Source organism: Lissotriton vulgaris, unplaced genomic scaffold, assembly GCF_964263255.1.
Source record: "Lissotriton vulgaris unplaced genomic scaffold, aLisVul1.2 SCAFFOLD_1315, whole genome shotgun sequence".
NCBI lineage: Eukaryota > Metazoa > Chordata > Amphibia > Caudata > Salamandridae > Lissotriton > Lissotriton vulgaris.
The window spans coordinates 447,223-468,729 of NW_028247735.1; the positions used below are offsets into that span (position 1 = coordinate 447,223).

At 43.5% G+C, this 21,507-nt stretch overlaps 1 protein-coding gene across 1 annotated transcript in view; it reads left to right on the plus strand.

Annotated features, from left to right (window-relative positions):
* The window catches only part of LOC147665059 (dedicator of cytokinesis protein 5-like), a gene marked incomplete at its 3' end in the record, with an annotated part of 265,414 nt that overhangs the window by 41,667 nt on the left and 202,240 nt on the right, over positions 1–21,507 (plus strand). The gene's annotated exons all lie outside the window — the stretch shown is intronic.

Below are 21,507 nucleotides of genomic sequence, written 5' to 3' on the forward strand. Positions count from 1 at the left end.
AGAGATCTTACTGACTCCTCCTGCGGACCATTGGAGGAGCCTTTGCACAAGGAATGTGCAGCCCAGAAGGAGAGGGACTGTGATGGTGCCATGTTACGATAAACTGAAGCTGTCCCCTGCAACACAATGAAGGGCTTGCATAGCTCTTTCAGAGGGTGAATCTTGGAAGATGTGAAGTGTCCTCGGAGCATGAGCTGAAGCTTGTGCCCCCAGGATTGTAGGGTGTCGTGAAACTTGACATGTTATGACTTCCGCACAAATGAACAAAGCGTTGAGAAAGCATCAGGGCATTAGAGAATCCTGATTGCATCTCATGGACTCTACCGAAGTGCCAGAAGTGGTACTGTGGTAGGTTGCAAAGTTTACCTCAATATCACTGGGCACTCCACCAATCTGAACTCCTCACTGCTTCAACCCAAGGTGGGCTCTTAGCTTGTTTGGGTTGTGAATTTGTGATTGGGCAGGAAGAGAAACCGAAAGGGCAAGATCTTCCAGACCACAGGCTGCGCAGCCCCTTTCCACTTGATACTGGTGTTGCCAAAGCATACCTGCATTGATGTGTGCAGGTGCACTTGTAGTAGACGGTGACCACATTAGCAGGGCTGGGGAAGGGATGCAGTCATCCGTGCTTGGTGGGCTGTACCAAGTGCACCCCTTATGGAGCGACGATACCCCTGTCGACCACTTGCAGGCAATGAATGCACCACTGGAACTGAATGGACAAAAAACACTGTACAAAAAGTGAGATGGGGACCCACTAATAATACAGTGAACAGTTGAGATACAGTCAGCTTGACCTCCCTATAAACATTACTGATCCCATCTACTACAAGAGGGAAGAGACTTCTTTTGCACTATATGACCTCTGATATCTATCGCACAAGAACAGCATAGGGTGTTTCAAAGAAGCCCCAGTACTACTACCTCCTTGCAGAGAGGTAATTTAAATGCCCTTTGTTATCTTTGTATAGTAATGCGTTGTGAGTGAACAGCAATTATTTTCTCTTTTATAAGACAAAGTTCCTGTTGGACAATGGTTTATGAATTACTGTTGGATGGTGTTAAGTCTCTAACCCTACGCCACCTCCCTAGGTAAGCCTTGGACTGCTCGACTTCACTACCAAGAGAGTCACAGGCTAAAGTGGTGCATTTTGTGCTCAGTTTTGGGCTCAGTAGTAGGGTTAGATCCTTCATTTTACAACTAGTGTCCTGGGGTCCAATTGACCTGGAATTCCTTAAAAATATCCTACATAAAGCATATTTCTATACTGTCCCCAGTGCATGGAGGAAAGTAATCAAATTAGAGAAACTGAGAAGTAAGTGTAATTAGTATTTTCTAAGGATAGGTAAAGTGGATAGATTGTTTCTCCAATTTATGACTCCGGAAACACCGCCATGAACAGCTCATCCCTTCTTGTTGTGGAAACTGCAAAAATTATCGTTAGCATAAGCTGAAGCCATTTTTTTGTGTACCACATTGTAACTACATGGTAGGTCAGGGGTCCACTAGTAGCGGCCATATGCATTGGCCTTGAATTTTATCTTGATTGCAAGATCATAACAAAATTCTCTGCATTTTGTTCTTATGGCTATGGTGATCACTACTGGTAGCATAGTCTCATTGCCCTTTACCTCTAACATTTCATCACTCCTAGACAATGACGACGCTCATTCTTCTAGTCCACTTCCAATCACTGCAGTCTGAGGTTGCCACCTGTCCTGACATTTGATGTGCAGTCGCTTATTTACACTTGTCCTTAAGTAGGCCTACTGTGTCCACATTAATTGGTCCTTTTGAAGTCCTTGATGCATTTAAAGTATTGTACAATAGGATTATTTTTGATTTAGGGTTTGACTCTTAACAGAGTAACCCCTCCATTATAACTGTGGAGAATAGAACACATGCAGGAACCTTCTGCACTTGGTCTTCATTGCCAGCTAACTAAGTCTAAAATATCTGGGCGCGGCCCACTTCTTGTATAGGGGGCTTGTCTCAGGAACGGCCTCTCCATCATCTGTTACTAGAAGATTACTTTAAGTTTTAATAGTTACTCAATCCCATCTCCAAGTTTTACAACATCAGTTCAGAGACGTCTGTGACTGGGCAACATCCTCTTAACCAGTCAATTTACTTGACCATTGAGTCAGTTGGAACCTCCATGATGGTATTTTGGTGCTCGGCCAAATGCCCAAAACCAAGCATTGTGTTTCTGCCAATCATTTTTACGATTTCAGAAACATTTCTGACACTCTGAATGAAGGCTTAACACCTCACTATCTTCTATGAGTTGGTCTCGTGGGAAAAGCACCTACATGTATCTAAACCTTCTTAAACCAACTAATTCACTTTCACACCTGAGGGTCCAGAAATATAGCTCGTCAGTCCTAGCTGCGGTGCTAGCTGAATTCCTTAGTGACTGCCACATCCTGGGAATGAAGCACTTTGCCCTGAGCATCAGCTAGCTGCTTGCGCACTTTACAAGCTAGCATACACAGAGTTTATTAACCCACGTCCGAGTAGCTAGAGTTAAAATGGGCAGTGCCTCTGTGAGGCATTTGACCGGTCCTACGATTCAAAAGAGAAAAGGGACTCAAGGTAGGTTTCCTCTTCAGACAAACTGGACTCCTGAGACCTGATAGCAGAGAACACCCAAAATGGAAGGGAAGAGAGGACATTGGGGGAATTGTCTGACATGTGAAAGAACAGGCTAAGCATAGTTAGTGCCTTGAATGTGAACTGGTACAACTTGGCAGAGATTGTTTTTCAGATGTATTAGGTGCAAATAACATACATTTATCACCCTTATATATTAAGTCTGTGTTGGGCTCGTGTGGAAACCCATGTAGCTGTATATGCACTTCCTCGAAGGGAACCTGAAAGAACAATCCACTGGTGTGTACTTGAAAACCTGTAATTGTTGCCAGTCAAGGGTCCAAGAGTGGGCTCCATGGGGCTTGAAGCACTGGGGACCTTTTTCATTGGTTCACTGAGTTTCCTTGAATAACACCCCTAACTTGTTACAGTGAAAATGATTGGTAGTCTCCTACTTGTAGGGCACACCCACGTCCACCTGTGTGGCTGATGGCAATAGTATAAAGTATAATCCCAAAAGTAACTGGCTTTATTTTGAATTGTTTTGTTGTGAGCAAAAAGTCGGCATTAGCTTTCAGCTTCTGTTTACAGGGTGAGAATGAGGGAGTTGTAAAACACAATAACAATCAAGGGCTTATGGATTTATTAGTGAACCGGTCAAAAGGATTAACGCATTTCTGAGTTCTTCTACTCTTGACTGGTCAGACTAGAGTGGTCATTTCACCTCAAGGAAGAAGGTTTTAGGAGCTGTCAGTTTGTTCCACAACTCCTCTGGCATGGAGTTTGAAGAATATTTTAAACTCACTGGTTCCTGGACCTTTCTGACTGTTTCTCCTCTCTTTAGCACACATGGATTGCTGTGGTTCTTTCTGTTGGTGTCTTATTGCATAACTGTCCTCTTGCAATGTGCAAGCATGCGTCATCCAGCCATCGGCAGAAGACCTCTTGGAAAATCTTGAAAAGTTCCCACCTCAGAGTCACGCGGGCTGGATTACCCAACCATTCCCATCTGCAGGATGCAGTTGCTGCATCTGCGCTCATCCAGCCAGCCCGGGTCTCCATTAAACTTCTGGGAGGAAGACTAGGCTAAGCCAATGCCAACTCCTTGATTCCAAAAAAAACATTAGCACATAACATTAATAGCCAATCAGATACGTCTGCCTGCACAAAGAATAAATCCTTTAACCAGCGTGACATAGACGTATTATCACCTACTACCATGTTACTCTGAGTTTCTTTATTATTGTAAAGCTCTGTGACACCTCTTGGTAAAGTATGCTCTACATAAAAACGCATAAATAAAATACCCACACATGCAATGCACACACAAACCAACACAATCGCACACGGAAACACATAAATCTACACATAAACCCTCCTACACAAACACACTCGTATTCAAAATTGGACAAAGACCATTTCTTAGCCCACTCACATTTCTAACACAGGGTTTTCCAATAGAATCTACAACTCAGTGGACTGACGGAATTTTCCAAGTAGAGTGAGTTATAAAAAAAGAATATATTACGTATAAAAGCTGACTATGTTGTTGGAGATTTCGAAGAAAGTTACTCAATATTTTCATTTTATAGCACTAATTTTACTATGGAATGAGGAAGAGCAGAATTACCTCTGCTGAGATGTTAACCTAAATAGTTAGTGGGAGAGTGGGCACCCTTGCCTTGTGCCTCTAAAGGCTGAAGTTAAGCTTTCGTTCACAAAAATTCTTGCTGAGGTATCGTGACAGATCAATCGTACAGCTCTACAAATACATTTGACCATATTATACTGTTTTAAGATGGTAGCCAAATATGTCCAATTTACCCTGTTGAAGGCTTTTATAGCATCTAAAGTTGGAACTGCTAAGCATTGTGGCCAAATCAATTGTGCCAATAAGCTATATGTTAGTTCGTGGAGGGATTTTCCCCTTCAAAACGCTTCTGTTCGTTGTACAACAATCTACTGACTTCTCCATCTCCACCTCTCTGTCAAAACCTTCCCAAGTATTTTATAGTCCCAGTTGAGGAGTGAAATAGGTCTTAAGGATTCACAAATAGCAGGGGTTTTCTCTTGCTTCAAAATCAACATAACTGTTGCCTCATTACAAGATTGTGGCAACTGAATCTCTTTCTCAAAACCCTCCCCAAATAGTCTAATCAGAAATGGTAAATTAGAATCGCCTAGGGCCTTGTACAGTTCCACTGGCAGACCATCAGGGCCCGCAGCCTTGTCCCCTTTACTTGAACTAATAGCCCCCTTAACCTCTATCTGGGTAATACAATCAAGCAAAACAGACTGGTCAATTAATGCTAGAGTAGGTAGGACATCCATGAATATCCAATGATTAGCTCCCTCCTCAGTTATCTCCAAGTCCTCAGCATACAGCTAGTCAACTTTAAGCCTGTCTGACCACATTTTATTTCCTTAATGACCATCCTCGTTTGATCTGCTTTGATTTCCAAGCTGGAAACTTCCCTGCGTTCTCCCCATTTTCAAAGTGAGTTAGTTTGCTTGCTTCCGATCTCTTCTTCACTCTGGTCTCCAATAGGGCTGCCAACTGCTCGCTCAGCAAGCATAACCTATTATCTAGAGCTGAGGCCTCCTCAGTATTTAATTTAGCTTCCAAGAGACCTACAGTTTTGGCATTTCGGACTCCAAAGTCCTAACCTAATTTTTATACTTCTTATTCCTTAAACTAGATAAACTAGTGATCTTCCCCCTTGGGAAAGCATTAAGTGAGTCCCATACCACTGTCGAAGGGGCAGAACCAATATGAAACTAGTTGCTGCTGGTTACACAAATAGCACAGCAGCAGGCACTTTAAAACTCTGATATATCTTTTCTACTATCCAACTTTACGGTGGGTAAGTTGTCGTTTCTAGGCAATGCTCTGTGGCCCAACTGTGGACATAATCACTATTTTGGGTCATTTTATAGTGATTGTAAAAAACTATCATACTGATGTGTGACCATTTTGTGAACTGTTAGGGGCACATTTCCATTGGTGTAGACAAGTCTATTGTGAAGAAAGTGGACAGGGAGAGAGTATGGCAATTTATGTGGTATATACAGCTCGTTGAACAAGCTTATGGTGTCAGGTAAGGGCTTAACATGCGCCATACATAAATATACTCCCCCACTGAAAGTCCTCGAAACACTCATTCTTTGCAAATATCCTTTAAAGGGGTTTGTATCATTGTATTTCAATACTTGAAATCCTTCCCTTTAAAAGCTAGGTTGCTTGTTTACTGTCCCAGTAATCATTTGGTGGAAGTATGCCAACTGATGGGAGTCATTTGGAGGTCTGAGTCCCATTCGGACCTTTTAGGTTAACCTGAATCAATGTGACTTAAGTCAAGTCAAGTCAAGTCAAAGAATTTATATAGCGCACTACATACCCAGAGGGTCTCAAGGCGCTTAGGGAGGGGGGAGGATTACTTGTCAAATATCCACGTTTTAAGTTGCTTTCTGAATGCTAGGTGGTTCTGGGTAAGGCGAAGGTAAGTGGGGAGTGAGTTCCATGTTTTAGCAGCTAGGTATGAGAAGGATCTGCCTCCCATGGTGGTCTTGTTGATGCGAGGTACAGTTGCGAGGGCTTGGCTGGAAGAACGTAGTTGGCGGGAGGGGGTGTAGAAGGACAGTCGTGAGTTGAGGCATTCGTTGAAGCAAACGCAGGGGTACTCAAGTATACAGCCCATTTGTTCTCGCCTTAGTGGCCTCTCGTCAGTATCGAGGTGCATTCACCAGCCTCAAAGCTTTAAGCGAGCTATGAGTGGCTTCATGCTAACTAGCTGCCATTATAGCTTTGGTGTCCCGTCCCAACCCTATGGTAGCTGGGTCATTGCTAGCCAGATGGAAAACATGGTCTACCTTGATGCATGGGTCTGTGTGGACTAACTCTCGTAGGATTTGCTCCCTTACAGCTAACGGTGGGTACACTTAGGTAGAAATGCAAGTCTTATGCTAGGCACTCTATGTGGCAAATCTACCCTTTGATGTGTCCTGTGGTCACAGTAGCCACCATGACAAAGGTCGGGGTAAGCACCTGGTGCTCATGATCTGCCCAACTGTGTCCCTATACATGTTTGTACGCACAAGGCATGTTCTCTCACCGCACGGGTTTAAGCAGTTCTGCACACGTTATTCTAATAATTCGGCATTCTGTAGCTATGCAAGTACCAACAACTAGCTATGAGACTGTCTTAGTCATCAACTTGAGTCATCATGGGCCACTGCCTCACCCAAAAAGTAGGTAGCGTTATCTTGTGGATCACTTGGCGTCAACCCTTTCAAATGTTCTGCTCTGTAACCACCTGGACCCAAGGCGCTCAGTACTTTCGAGCTACAGGGAATCACGCTTCTCAGTGGAAGTGCCACAAGTGGATCAGGGACTCCTGCTATAAAACTACACTTCCTTATCGGAGGCCTCCCCACATCTCAGAAACCCCTCCCACCCTGAGAGGCCATCTTGAGGGCACTGCAGAGGCTGTTGCTCATGGCAGCTCATGAATATGCAACCCAGTGGGGCCAATTCAAAAAGATACTGAATAGGTGGGACTTACTCTTGTGGTATGCCTGGCTTACTCCTGAGTTGCTGCAGCAAGTCGTGAGTATTCACTTACTCCTGGCTTACTCCAGATTAAGCCACGCCCAGTGTCTCTAGCGTGCTTAGTTATGAAAGACAAACAAAAACAAGGTTTCTTTCCTCAAGGAGACTATGGAACTACTTGTTTACAAGGACACCAGATGACTGTCCTCAAGAGCAGGGTGTCCAGTAGTGGATACAATTTTACACGTTCTTGAACTGGGACCCTCCGTTCATTTCTTTTACTCCAGTTGAACTAACCCATGTGAAAGCAATGATTCGTGAAAGAAAAACCCTGGCCTGGAGCATTGACCTTGGTGACATGGAGTCGTTGGTAACTTTGTTTAGCAGTCGTTAATCAAGGCTGTTTTAGAACTTTTTTTCCGACAGTGCCTCAAAGGCATAGGGAACTGTAGATTGTCCCATTTTCTTTTAAAGCTGTTCTTTTTTCAGTTTTTTAATGCGTGTTGTTTTGTTGCCTGGAGCCAGTTCTGGATTGTTAATCATACCTACACATACAAAGCGCACAAGAATTACTTCGAAATGCCAAGGTCCTTGACAAAATGTGTTACTGTAAACAGGTTATGATAATCAAGTTTCCATGCTTGGCAGGAGGAAACGCAAGTCCTTTTTCATTTGCAACTGTCTGGTAACACCGGGATCTCTGCAGCATGTAGTACTATTCACTGAGCTATATTTCTATATGTACATTTATTTAAACAATTCAAACCTCATTAACATACTTTTTTTTTTTTTTTTTAAGATTAGTGAAAACGACTTTCATAAGAACGTTTTCTCAGTTTACAGCGTCAGCAAGAATATGCCTGAAAGCCAAACTGCTTTTTTCGGTACAATACGATTTGACTACACCTTTTTATAGGCTATTTGGTACTTCTGTATTTTCAAGTTAATTATGCTTTTTTGGTCTGGCCTTTAGGACAGCCGTAGCTGTTTCGCCGGACTGTTTTAAAAAAAATCATGCATAATTTACATACATTAAGGGGCTTTTGGTTAGTGTCCTACATCCATTGGTCTATTAAACTGTCATTCATGTTTTGCTTTCGCCCACCTCAGCAGAAAGCCTGGTGCAATGTTTCAGCCCGTTTTATCCACTGTCTGACTCCTTTCACTTTAAGTGACTACACACTGTTCACCTTGTATATATTCACTCAAAAATAATTCCTTTCTCCTCAGTAACAAAGCTGGTTCAAAATGTGTTTGTTTATATTACCTTTAAATACATGTTATTTATTTTGACTGCGAATCAGGTGCCAAGTTAGATGGTGATTTGTTTTTCATCTCCTTTTTATTGTTGTTGTTGTTATAAAGTGTTGAAGTTACTTTTTAACATTGTAGTGTCTGCAATATGAGTGATTGGGTAGTTGTGCTTTAACCTTTTCTTCAGAAACAATAATATTATTGAAACACATGGCACACCCTAAAGGCTCTTAGTTAAAAACATACCTAGTAAAACCGCCACATAAGGGACAGGTTTTTAAAAAATATATAAATACTTACTGCCTATGATGGGCATGTTTATGTGGTAGTAGTAGACTTTTAGTCTTGATAGTGCTTGGATTTTGTTTAAAATATGTTTTGTGGTACATTGGCATCAGCTGCGTTTCCAGCATCGCGTAAATAAAGAAAGATGTATGTGCATGTATATATATCCATACATTCTCTCCCCACCCCTCCCCCCCTTTGAGGGATAAGAGCCCTCTTCACCCATGTCATTTACATTATGCTTCTGCCTACCACAGGATGGAGCAATGGGTCAGTCCACCTCGGCCATTAGCTTTTAGGTCTCGCCTGGCGAAAGCAGCGCATGCGCTGCTCTCGCCATGGAAAGGACCTTTAGGAATCCATTCTCCCCGTGGGCACATGCACGCGTCTGCATGGACAAAGATGGCTGCTCTCGCTATCTATCCAAAGCAGACAGCATTCGCCTGTCCGTGGGACTGTGGACAGTCCCATGCCATCTTGCGATGCTTTCGTTGTCTTAGCAACGAAAATGCCGCTTCGCGATTGGGTGTACAAAATGTGCACGTGTGCGCGCATGACGGAGTGCTTTCGATTTCATGGTGTCTGAAGGCTCTAGCTACACCTCTTAATTCCTCCCTCCCCTTGTCCATTTTGATTGTTTTGGCACTCGTGAATGCACCTTGTTGTCAGTTGTCAGTGCTTGTTACTTCTATGACGTAGTTAAACATCGGTGTCGCAGCGTGCTTTCGATTTCATGGGGTCTGCAGGCTCTAGCTAAACCTCTTAATTCCTCCCACACCCTCGTCCGTGTTGATTGTTTTGGTACTTGTGAATGCACCTTGTTGTCAGTGCTTGTTATGTCTATGACGTAGTTAAACGTCGATGTCGCACAGTAAGATGCAAAGTACGTCTGCCCCTGCCTCCGGGCACGGATTTGGGAAGCCGTGGTGAAGCTCCGCCTAGCGACGCCTTTGATTGGCAACTTCTTAGCCAATCGGAGAGCTTGAACTGGTCACTCTGCACAGGAGCAACAAGTGGCTACAGTGATCCTCCAGCCCGGCTGCGAAGCGAGTGAAGTTTTTCCCCCAAGTGTTCAGGAGGGGCCTGGAAGTTCATAGGCAGCGACGTAGTTGTAACGCAGAATAGACAAGGACCTGGACGTAGGCATGACTGAGTTGCGGCCCACTCCCGCTGCTGGGACCCCATTGTTACCTTTCAACCCACTGGTACCCCTGGCCTGCAGGCCATCTATGGGGAGTGCCGCCACCTGTACCCTGAGCAGCCCAACCCGCTCCAGATCACCGCCTTCGTCAAGTACTGGTGAGAAGAGAGAAAGAGGGCTGCACTACCCACAGAACAAGTCATATGGAGGGGTACATGCCCGGGTGGGAGGGGGGCACAGTGTACTGGAAGGGTGAGCGTGGGTACACTGAAAGTACATGTAACAGTGCCTGCTCAAGACATACTCGTGAGTGATGAGCAGTGTAAAGGTGAAGATCTCGCGTGTGTGGAGCCTTCAGCACTGTTTCCCATATAGGTATATCTAATTATAAGGAGACGGTATATACTTCAGAGTGGGTATGTCCGTAACCCAATAATCAGATCATTGAATTTTTAAAGCATTGTGACTAAGACTGACCTGTTGCTTCAAAATGTAATGTATGTCGTAATTAGTTAGGGGCTTTGTTGTTCACTGATATGTTGGTTTAAAATGATGAATATATGCATCTCTGTGTAATAAACCTTAATTTATTTTGTGCTAGCATCCTCTATTACATATAGAGCGATGTGTCTGAGGGGTCCTTCTTCCCTGATAGAGGTGTCCGGTGAAATTATCAGATGACAAATATTTTCCAGACCTGAGTTTCCTTTTACATATTTTAGTCATCGGTTGTGTTTGTCCAGTAGGTTCAATTGATTTAAGGCAAAACCACAGCTTCCAAAATGCGATTACTTAACAGAAGTTTTGGGAAGAGGGCAAAGGAAGCTACATTTAATACAGGGCGTATGTTGTAACGAGAAGTAATGTTGCTTGTGACACAAGGGGGATGATTGTCCCATGTCCGGCCCACCCCCTTTTGCTTTAGGAATCCCTTCTTCTCCTTTCTTTCTTTTGCTTTGTTATTCTTTCTTCTTTACAGTTTTGCTAGAGTACATCTGTTGGAGGTGATGCAGCTTTCTACCCAACTAGTCGATTAAACGGATCGTGCCTCTGTGAGACCCAAAGTAAAAGGGCCCTAGGCTAATAAAGGAAACCTGCACAAGACCAGGTTTTACGTCCAATCCATGAATGTTTTTCATGTTTTAGAATAAGTACAGAAAGCCGAAAGGCAACCAGTTAGTCAGTTCAAATTATCACCAATGTATATCATATGTAGGCTGTCCTGTTTTCAGTTTCTATTTTTGGTAAATTCTGGTGGGGTTTTTTCAGTGTTTTCAAAATCTTAAAAAACAGTTGTTATCAGTGGTTACACATTTTTACGCCACTAAAAACAACAGAAAAAGTGTTTTTCCAGTGTTTATGGAACGTTTTGCTTTCATCATTGCTTGCTTTCTGCACTGAAAGAACATGGTATATAGACAGTGTACGTATAGTGTATATGAGGTCCAAAGAGATTTTTGCAAATTAATCTTATTGTAGCACACCATACAATACTTCTTCAATGAGTCTTTGGTCATGTGCGCTTGCGCTTTCCTTACCATGTAAACTTCTGAGAAAAGGCCTTCTCAGCATTCATAACCACTTGGGCTGAGAACCGTCAGCTAAGGGGCACATTTGCGATGACTCTTTCTTTGATGCCACATAAAGCACAAAATGATAAATATTTGCATTTTAGTTCCTGGTCGTAAGAAAACAGTGCACCAGAATGTACTAAAAAGTCAATAGCATCCCTCATTAACTCTGAAGATTGTAAAGATGCTTTCAGCATACCATCTAAGAAGTGACAAGGATCTCCTACAAGGAATCACTTCAGCTCGGGTATCAATTTTGACAAGTCATCACACACATTTTTTATTTACGTTGCTGAATCAGTACAAATACAAACAATATCACTCCAATCTTTGTTGAACTTGGAAAGAACCTTTTTTGCAGAGCATAACAAGTGACAATGCGTTCCATATTTTCCAGACGTCTGGTGTCACGTTTTCACCACTATCCCAGATGCTTGGTGATATATATAATTGTCACTATACCTTGCATTTAATGTTTAAAGCCTGAGGTGTTGGCAATTACCCTACTATCAATACTGACCCACAAGAAACTATGGTCTGATATATTAAGGGTTTTTACCCATTCTCTGTGGGCAAATGTGATGACACATATTAGGAAAGATTTTTATGAAACTAGCAATTTTACCTATCAGTGAAAGAATGAAATGCAGGCAAAATATCAAATGTGAGTTTGATATGTCCTGATTCTCTACAGTTTATATAATAATTCAACTAAACCTAAAACGTGAAACTAAACTCTGCATCTTTAGACCAAAGGCCAGAAAACTGAAAAAAGTAAAAGGAAGAAAAAACAATATTTTTGTGGCATCATTAAAGACCAAAACTCAAGCAGAATAATGTTAGCCAGTCTTTCTTACTGCCAACTTGTAAAACAAAGTTACATTTTATTGACTCCTTCAGTAAGAACAAAATGACTCACTTTCTTTTTCCTTTCTTTGAATGGCATTTAGTTTGTGGTTGTGCAGGTGTTTTTTCAGTGTTTATATGTTTTCACCGGTGAGGGCTATTTTTCTTTCAGTGGGGTTTTATCAGTTAAAATAGGTTTAAACCTAAAACCCCACAGCCTAATCATATGTCAATAGTCTAAGTATAGTATCAGCAAGATTGTCTGCTTCCAAAGAATAAGCAAAAATCTCATGGAAATATTCTAAAGTCAAATCGCAATCCGTCATAAAGACTGCTTAGTAAGATTAAAAAACAAGCATTGGCATATACAATAGGTCTCGCCTTTGGGACCTTATAAGTGTTTAGAGACCTATTGTGTATGCCAATGCTCTTTACACTGTGATTGGTGGCATGTTGCCTAATCGCGTGGACATCTGCATAAAGGATGTGCACTTCACTGCCAAGGCTATAGGGCCAACACTTTATCGTGCCAGTGCTTTTTACTTTCCATTCTTCATCCTTGGCTTTTTATTATTTTATTCCTACTTGTGTGTTTAAACAACTTATTTACGTTACAGTAATTCAAAACCAATAGTATCTTTCCTTGCACTAATAAGGATCATCTTTACCTGTGATGAGTATTAAAAGTAAAAATTATTTCTACACGTCCTCTGAATAGAACTGTCTGGTAGGAAGCACACATACTGTTCTATTAAAATTATACGCAATGGTTATTTTATTTTTTTTAGTTTACAATGTGTAGTGCAAACATGAGGCCATCACATTTAAGTGGCAACCTGATTCCCTATTTTTTGTGTTTTTGGGGCATACGTTTACAATAGAAAAATAAAAATTAATCATTGCACCAGCTTGCTAAGGGGATGCCTGCTTGGTCAATGCTTGTTTTATATACGTTCTGGTATCGTAGTTGTCTCAAAGTTGATTACTCTTTATGTAAATGCTTTCTGTTTCATTAGTAGTTTAAAGTTCATAGTACATGATCCGCTTAGCTGGGAGCTAGGTGATTGCACACATTAAAAGCCTTTATGTAAAAACAGGTGAACTTTGTTTCTGGGTGCGGCTGATAAAAGCATTTATAAAATGTGAGATTAATAATGGCATTTAGGTACATTTATTGCCTATTGTGGGTTTCTAGATTAAGGAAATCTTACCCGGGGGAGTGTTTATAACGTGTAGGGTTATGGGTACAAGTATTAGAGGAATCCTGCCCCATAAGGCACAAGTTCCCATCCATCCATATACCTTCCGAAACAGCAGCTCCCGCCTTTACATTTGTCAGCAGTTGGACTTCTTGGCGCCTGCCAATCCATCACTTCTTGGCAGTGCTGAAAGGGCCAGAGCCAAGGCCTGGCCGAGTAAAATAAAATTAATGTATATTTAATATTTCCGTCCTACACCCTCTGAACATGCCACACTGACCTACCCAATGTCACATTTACAGTTTATCACCAATTGATTGCGGTTGCTGCCAATGCACAGTGGCTGGGTAGAGGGGAACTAGGTGGAAGGGGGGGGGGGGGGTTAATAATATATATATTTCTAATTTACCTGATGCCGACTGGCCAGCCACCTCGCAGCTCTTCCTGCTTCCAGCAGTCCCTGGGACACCATTCACAGACTCCCTATCCAATCCAGACACTGCTCTCATGCAATGAGAACAACTTGGGTGTTCAACTGGAATGAAATAGTATAGCAAGGGCCTTTTAGAGGACTCTGTCGTTCCTTTCCCACCCAAAGCGCTGCATCTTGGTTTATGATTGAGGTTGAGCAGCGGCCAGGATGATCCTCACAAGTATGTGGCTTGGGGGAGAAAGCTCTGAAAACGAAGGTGTTGTGCTGCTTCATTGTGTGATAAGGTTCATACCAGGACTCACAGTCTCATCTTTGTGGTGATGATTGCATCATTCCCAAAGCCTCTCTTTCACGGTCTTTGGGGTTGGTAGATAGCATGCATATGTTTGAAGATCTTTCCAACCTCACATGACATTTTTTCAGAGGCTCGAAAGTTTGTAAACTCTAGCCTTTAATTCATTGACACTATTGGCCTGTAGCTTAATGTTTTTTGTTTGTGTTGCCCTACTTTAAAAAAAGACATATCTGTCCTTGTTTTTACGGATATCACAGGTTCATTGTTTGATGGTAGCAAGTGTTTGATTTCAGTGGTATGAAGGGACGCTGCTAGGACACTGGATTTTCGACCTCGGGTTCATGCTACCCGGTCGCAGGTATCCTTGTCCCAGAAGATGCAGTTGGAACGTTTATACAAAGTCATAAAAGGTAAATTCCTGGACAAGATATTCCCCTGAATAGAAGGCTAGGATTGTCTTACCCAATCAAGATGCTTAAACTGGTTGAATTAACCACTCTTGCTTCCCTTGGCGTTTTTATTGGCATCTTAGCATTTTCTTGCAACACCGTGGAAGATGGGGAGAGGAATGTAGAAGGAACAAGGACACAAGAAAAGGTGAGGGCAGGAGAGAGAGAAGTATTCAGGATCCTCACTATGGCCAAAAGAACACTTGACAATGTAAATATAAAAGCAAGCATTGCCTCGATTTCTTTTTCAAGCATACAAAAGAGAGGGCTTAGGTATTCAACTGGAGCCAAATAGTGCCATAACAGGCCAGTTAAGAGGACCCTGCCCTTTTTTTTTCCATGTAGTCCTCTCCAGAATGCTGGTATCTCACTGAATGGAGAAATCGTGTGTTCTGTACAGTCATCCTTATTGCGGGCCCCTCTGGGAATGGAAACAATGGTCACAGGCGCACGTAGAGTTTGCCATGTGTCACAAGATGATGATTCAGACTTACACCCAGGCTCAGTACTTTGATAATCCTAGCAGATCTTCACCCTCTGAAGATCAATGAGATTTCTTGAGTTGGTTAAAGACAGCTGATTGCAGACTTGTGTGGCTTTCAGACAGACTCTATTTTGGAGTCCTTCCCCATCTAAACAAGTAGGCCTTGCTTTTGTTTGCAGGGTCAATCGCTCCTTGCAAGGGCAGCACAACTGTAAAACTCTCAGCAGGCCACACCAACTGGACTATTCAGATGGTTTGGTCTTCGCTTCTGGTGGCGTAACCACAGCACTGGGTGTTCTGGTCTTAGTCGGATGTCTGTAGAAGTTGATGCTGCATTGTGTCTTTTGAAGTCTGGAAAAATGCAAGGTCCTGGTCCTACAAGGCCAGCCCGTATCCAGTTCAGGGGGTAACTGACCAGAAGGTAGGGTCAATCAAAAGAGGTGCCTTGTTCAAAAAACATTAGTCTAGCAGCACAAAGCTGGGATGCATCTTACAAGGTTTTCTTCCCAAAGGACGGAGAAGGGGCAGGAACAGGCACAACACAGGCATCCAAATGTGTGTCTCTACTTTCCAGGAGTTCAGTTCCCAACACAGTACAAAATAAGCTTTGGCAATGTCAGTTGGCCTGGCTTTTAAGTAATGTTGTATGGTAATGGGAAGCGTTACAAGAGAATAGCATGGGAATGGATACGAATTTGTTTGGAAGCAAAGAACTGTAGACTAATATTGGCATAGGTTAAAAGGTCATAAGAGAGTTGCACTATCAAGCCAGACCTAAGTAAACATCCATGTAGGTTAATGACTGCCTTTCTTCCATCTGTGCTGCTGCCAGAGATAAGCACCATATATTATCTAGTTATCTAAGACACTTTAATAGCATTACAATGTTATGTGCATGCCCTTCTTTAAGCACAGGCAGCTAAATAAATAATATAATCACAGCTGCATGAAGGGCAAGCACTTTTTTGTGGAAGTCCACAACTACCACCCAATCAAAACTTGCACTCCTGGCTTCCAACATGTGGGTTGAGCCAAAGCCCCTCCCTAGTGAAGCAAACACGATCATCAGGTGACAGCTGTGCTTTTGAGCCAGACCATAAGGAGCATTGGCAGTCCCAATAGGTCTGACTTTAAAGGAATGCTGTATGGTAATATGATGCATTACAAACCAGACTTCATGTAAAGCATTACAAGAGAATCGCATGGGAGTGGAAACATATTTGTTTGGAAGAAAATAATTGTAGACTAATATTGGTGTAGTTGAAAAGGTCAGATAAGAGTTTCACTATCAAGCCAGACCTAAACATCCTTGTTGGTTAATAACTGCCCTCCTCTCACCTGTCCTGCTGCTAGAGAAAAATAAGATAAATTATCCGGTATTCTAAGACACTTTAATAGCATTACAATGTCATGTGTGTGTCCCTGAAAGTTCAAGCTTAGGAAACTGGATAAATAAACAAAAATGATCACAGCTGATTGGAGGGCAAGCACGTTTTTGTGGATGCATTCAAATTCTGTTCAATCAAAACATGTGCTTTTGGCTCCCATCATATGGGCGGAGCCACATCCCCTCTCTAGTGATGTTCACTAAGTTTTCTGGCGACAGCTGCACTGTCAAGCCAGACCATGAACAGGGGATTACAGATGATTACAGGGTATTGTTTTAAAGGAGTTCTGCACCTGCATTTCTAGGCAGGGGGATGCTGTCTGCAGGCAGATCTGCTGGCGGAGCTACCAAATGAATAATACATGTTTTGGTCAGTTGCGAAGTGACATAAAAGCACGTTATGAACATCTCCAGTGAGTTGACAGAAGTCAAGCCCTGTGGTGGAAAATACCGTGAGCCAGGAAGTCGAACAAAAAAGCAGGAAGGCACGGCTGTCAGCGCAGCACAAGGGCTTTCCCCTTTTCAGTCAGGAAATGTCCTGGACATGTAGTGTCATTTATTATTCTGCCCCTTTGTAGCACCTCTCTTTCATAATCTAGTTTATGTTCAAATTCCTTTGCTTTTTTCTTAGTAATTGCCAGTGGCGGGCTTTGACTCAAAACACTGGAGGGGCGTCGAAGAGACCTAGTGACAAACTCAGTGGGGGTCAATAGGATAATTAAACAAAAATTAAAATGCACTTACCCGTGTTTCGCTCTCCTCCGTGTTTTCTTCTTTATTCTGGCGTCAGCGCGATGGCACCCCCTTGTAGCCTCAGGCCACCCCCTTCTGCAAATCCTGACACTGCTCTCATGCTGCAGATGAGGAGCATGAAAGCAGCTCCAGAATTGGCTGGAGCTGGCTGTCTCGACGCTCCAGCAGTCCTGTGCCTGCTCTCCACCCAGCTGTCTGAAACTGCTAGGTGGAGAGGTTTACGCTGCACATGTTAAGCTGGCCGTCGCAAGAAGGCTGGCCAAAGTGACTTGCGCAGTGTAAACTGGTGGAGTGAGCACCACTGCCCTGCTGCCAGGCAGCAGCCCCAGTTCACTTTTACTGCACTGGCAGCAGGGGGAGCTCCGCCCCTCCGCCCTAATAAGTGTGCCGCTGCTGGTAATGGCATTAATGTTTTCTGTTCACCATCATTGGATTAACAAGAAGTGCCACCAAATTAGTATGTGGGACCTTCTGGTTAGCGCGTAAGGTGCTATCTGGTTTGGGTGTTAGTACTTCTCAGCACTCAAATTATGGGATTCAAACTTGTGGCCTGCAGACCACCGCTTATCTCAGAAGCTAGTGTTCACCTCACTGAGCCATCCTGCTACCTCACAGTATAGGCCATGCAGGTACCAACTGGTCTTCCTTATTCCAACATGTGTAATTGACTGCCCATTTGACCACCAGTGGAAATTCAAATAAACCTCCTTTACACTGAAACGCCAGCACTGGTTCCCTCTTCCAGCAAGCATCCCCTTCAAAGTCAGATGCATGATCCCCCGAGGCTTTCCATATTAATAAACCAGACTTTTTGGCAAGCAAGATCAAAATCTTGGGCGGCGTCCGCACAACATGTGGAGCCTCCCTTCCCAGACTCAAAATAAAAAGATCACAGTGAACGCACTCGGAACCAGGCTGACTTTGCTTGTGTTTAAAGACTTTGGAGGGAGTTTAGTCTACACCCAGGACTTGCCTTTTCGTCGGAAAATACCCCAAAACCTGCATCTGATTTCCCCCCCCCCCTTCTGCCCTCACATTATGTTTAATGCACTACCCTTCTAGTGAATGCAATACTGCATTCAATGTATACCACTGCATATGGGCAACACATTCTTAACACTATGACCTGCATGCACTCTGCTGGGCAGGGGTGAAAAGTCTACGTTTAAGTACACATATTATATGGGATAAAGTACCCATGTCGTACATTGTAAGGACATTGCAAGTCATGGAGGAGTTCCTTTATTTGTTTGAATCTGTATATTGTTTTTCAAAAGGGAGCATAAACAAGGTAAACGGTTAACATTTCGGTCCCACTATTGTGCCAAAAATACATCAGTATTACATGAAAAAAGCATATTCGGTTAGCAAAATGATACAAAGTATGTCTGATATAAGTGGCAGATGCCACAGCGAGTGGGCCTAGGAGCACGTGTGAAGCCCGTAGGTATAGATTTCACAACGTACAGGAGCCATTTTTGGTGCTCATATGGTTCCCATTGTGGGGCCTAAAACATGCATGATGGGTGTGGGTGAAAACCTGCAAAGAGATAATCGACAGTAAATACCCTAGAAACAGTCATTAGAAGGATAGAGGGGGAGGGGGGAATTGAGAGCAAAAACTGGGGGAATAACTCTGCCCAACTCTGGTCTCTTTGCCTACCCTGTCTCTCCCAATGCCCAAAAGGATACAGCAGCATGCACACCACCCTTCGACAAACCCAAAAGGACCTGTAATGTGTCAGGAGCAGGCATAGTGCAACCTTCAAGTTCACACGTTTTCTACGTGTTAGGGTTAAGGGACTGTATCTGGCTCTCCTACTCCATCTGTGGCGGTTTAGTGATCAGGCTGGATGCTGTTCATTTTGGAAATTGAGCAGTATGATGTCGCAGTTGGCAGGAATTGGGATCTTGCGCAGTCCCAGGGTGCCTTCCTTATGTGGCACGTTGCTTTCTGCTTGGGCCCATACCAAAAGCGATTGTTTCCAGGCTAACGTAGGAGGAGGCTCAGGCGATCTCCAGCACCTGGTAATTAAGCATTTGGCCATCAGAAGCCCTTATTCAAGAAAGGGGGAAGTGACCCTCTGCCCCTTACTGCTACGAAGTAGACACAGGATGCAAGTCACCCATGTGTGTGATACCGTATGTCCAGTGCAAACAGATAATTGGGCAATTGCATGCTGCCAATGGGTGGTGAGGAATGGGCGGTCCCACAGCACGTGAAGGAGATTGGCATCCAGTAGCTGACATCTGGGGCAATGGGCATCAGCAACCTTAAAATACCTGTTTATCTTAGCTGGGGGTTAGATAAGCTCTCGGAGTTATATAGTTTTGGATGAGGCGGACGCGAGCATTCCTGGGGACATGAACCGGACGCTCCAGTATGGCAGCCCACTCTTTATCCGTGGAAGGACGGACCAAGTCTGTGTCCCAATTGGGCCTCAGGAATATGAGAGGCGGTGCCGTGTGGTGATGCAGGTACTCTGCAAACCATTTCGTAAGGTGCCTCCCTGTCCCCATGATATGCAGGTATTGAATAATGAGGTGTGTTGGCGATTCACTCTACATGTCTCCCCTTGTGCTTCCCAACACTGCTATCAATAAGGTGTGTAAAAGGAGTTTAACTGGTGGTATTCCGCCTTCCTCAACTAACGTATCATAAGGTGCCAGCATACAATCTAGGCAAAGGTCCCTTAAGGTGTGTAGGCCAGCCTCTAGCCAAGCTGAAATTTCCGCAAGTGAGGGGGTATTACCACCCCATGTGTGCCCAACAGGGCTAGCGCAGATACATATGGAATGATGGAGCATGTGATGTATAAGGTGCGACAAAAGCACTTATGTGCAACCTGCAGTAGCAACAGTTCTGGTTGCTTCCCACGTGTGCAGAGGTGAAAAAGTCGAAGGTTCACTGAAAGGCCGGCGATATCGTGGCAGTGTCTTGCAGCTGCAACCACGCCACCATCTGGCCACCATTGGAGCTGCGAGGCAAGGTAATATTGCTCCATGTTTGGTCCAGCAAGCCCACCTCGGTCGGTGGGTAAGTACATTTTAGAAAGTGCAATCCTGTAATGGGACTTGTTCCAAATAAATTCTCTTATAGTTCCCTCAAAAGAGTGAAAGAGGGGGTTTGAGATGTGTACTGGCAGATTAGTGAAAAAATAGAGTAGTTGTGGTAGGACCACCATTTTGAGCAGAGCTATGTGACCCATAACAGACAGTGGGAGTGAAAACTAAACTACAACTGGGATCTAATAGCAGTTATTGCCCTCACCAAATTGACTTCCAACAGGTCTTTTGGTTGATGGTACACTCTGACCCCTAAGTACCGAAAGGCAGCGGGTTGCCATTCCACTGGAATACCACTAAAGACAAAGGAAGGAACTGGGTATGAAGGGGTAAATGGGAACAGATAGGACTTGGAACAGTTACCCCGCTAGTCAGAAAGGGCAGCAAAGTGATAGAGAGTCCGGGCCAGTGTGTCAGATGCCACCCGCATATCCCGAATGTACAGGAGCAGGTCATCGGCAGATAATGAAATCGTATGAGTTCCATCCCCCAGTGAGATATCCCCCTCTGCACCTTGCACCCGACTAGCCATGGGAAGCAGAACAATAGCTAAGGAAAACAGCAAGGGGGACAGAGGGCAGTCCTGATGGGTACCCTTGCTTTTCGGGATAGTGTCCAAAATATAAGAGCCTGTCTTAACTCTGGCCGATGGAGTTGTGTAGAGCAGCTTAACCAGACGAAGGAAGCGAACCCCAATACCGTAAGATTGCAAACAGAAAACAGGATTCAAGGGTATCAAGGGTTTTCTCGAGGTCAAGTGCTAGGCACCCTGAGTGAGGCCATCATTGCAGAGCATATTTAGAGACCCGGAAGAAGTACAGCAAATTGAATGATGTTTTGCGGTCTGGTACAAACCCATTCTGATTAATGTGGATCAGAGGGGTTCCATTATAAGATTATGGTTTCTACACCATGGCTTGCAATATCCCTTTAACGTACAACAGATGGTATTTTAATCCTTATAATACATTTTCATGCCATCACTCTTCCCACTAACTAATTAAACCCTTGGAGCAGGAGAATGAAAGTGGGGAACCAGTACTGCAAAATGAAATACACCCAAAAGCTGCTAGTACTTTTTGAAAACAAGTATTAGAATGAATTTAATGTAAGTCACATTAAAAATACTGTGGTTCACTTTGTGTAGAAACATGCAGAGATCCTATCTTTCCTGTAATGACATACAGCATTGGAAAAATAAA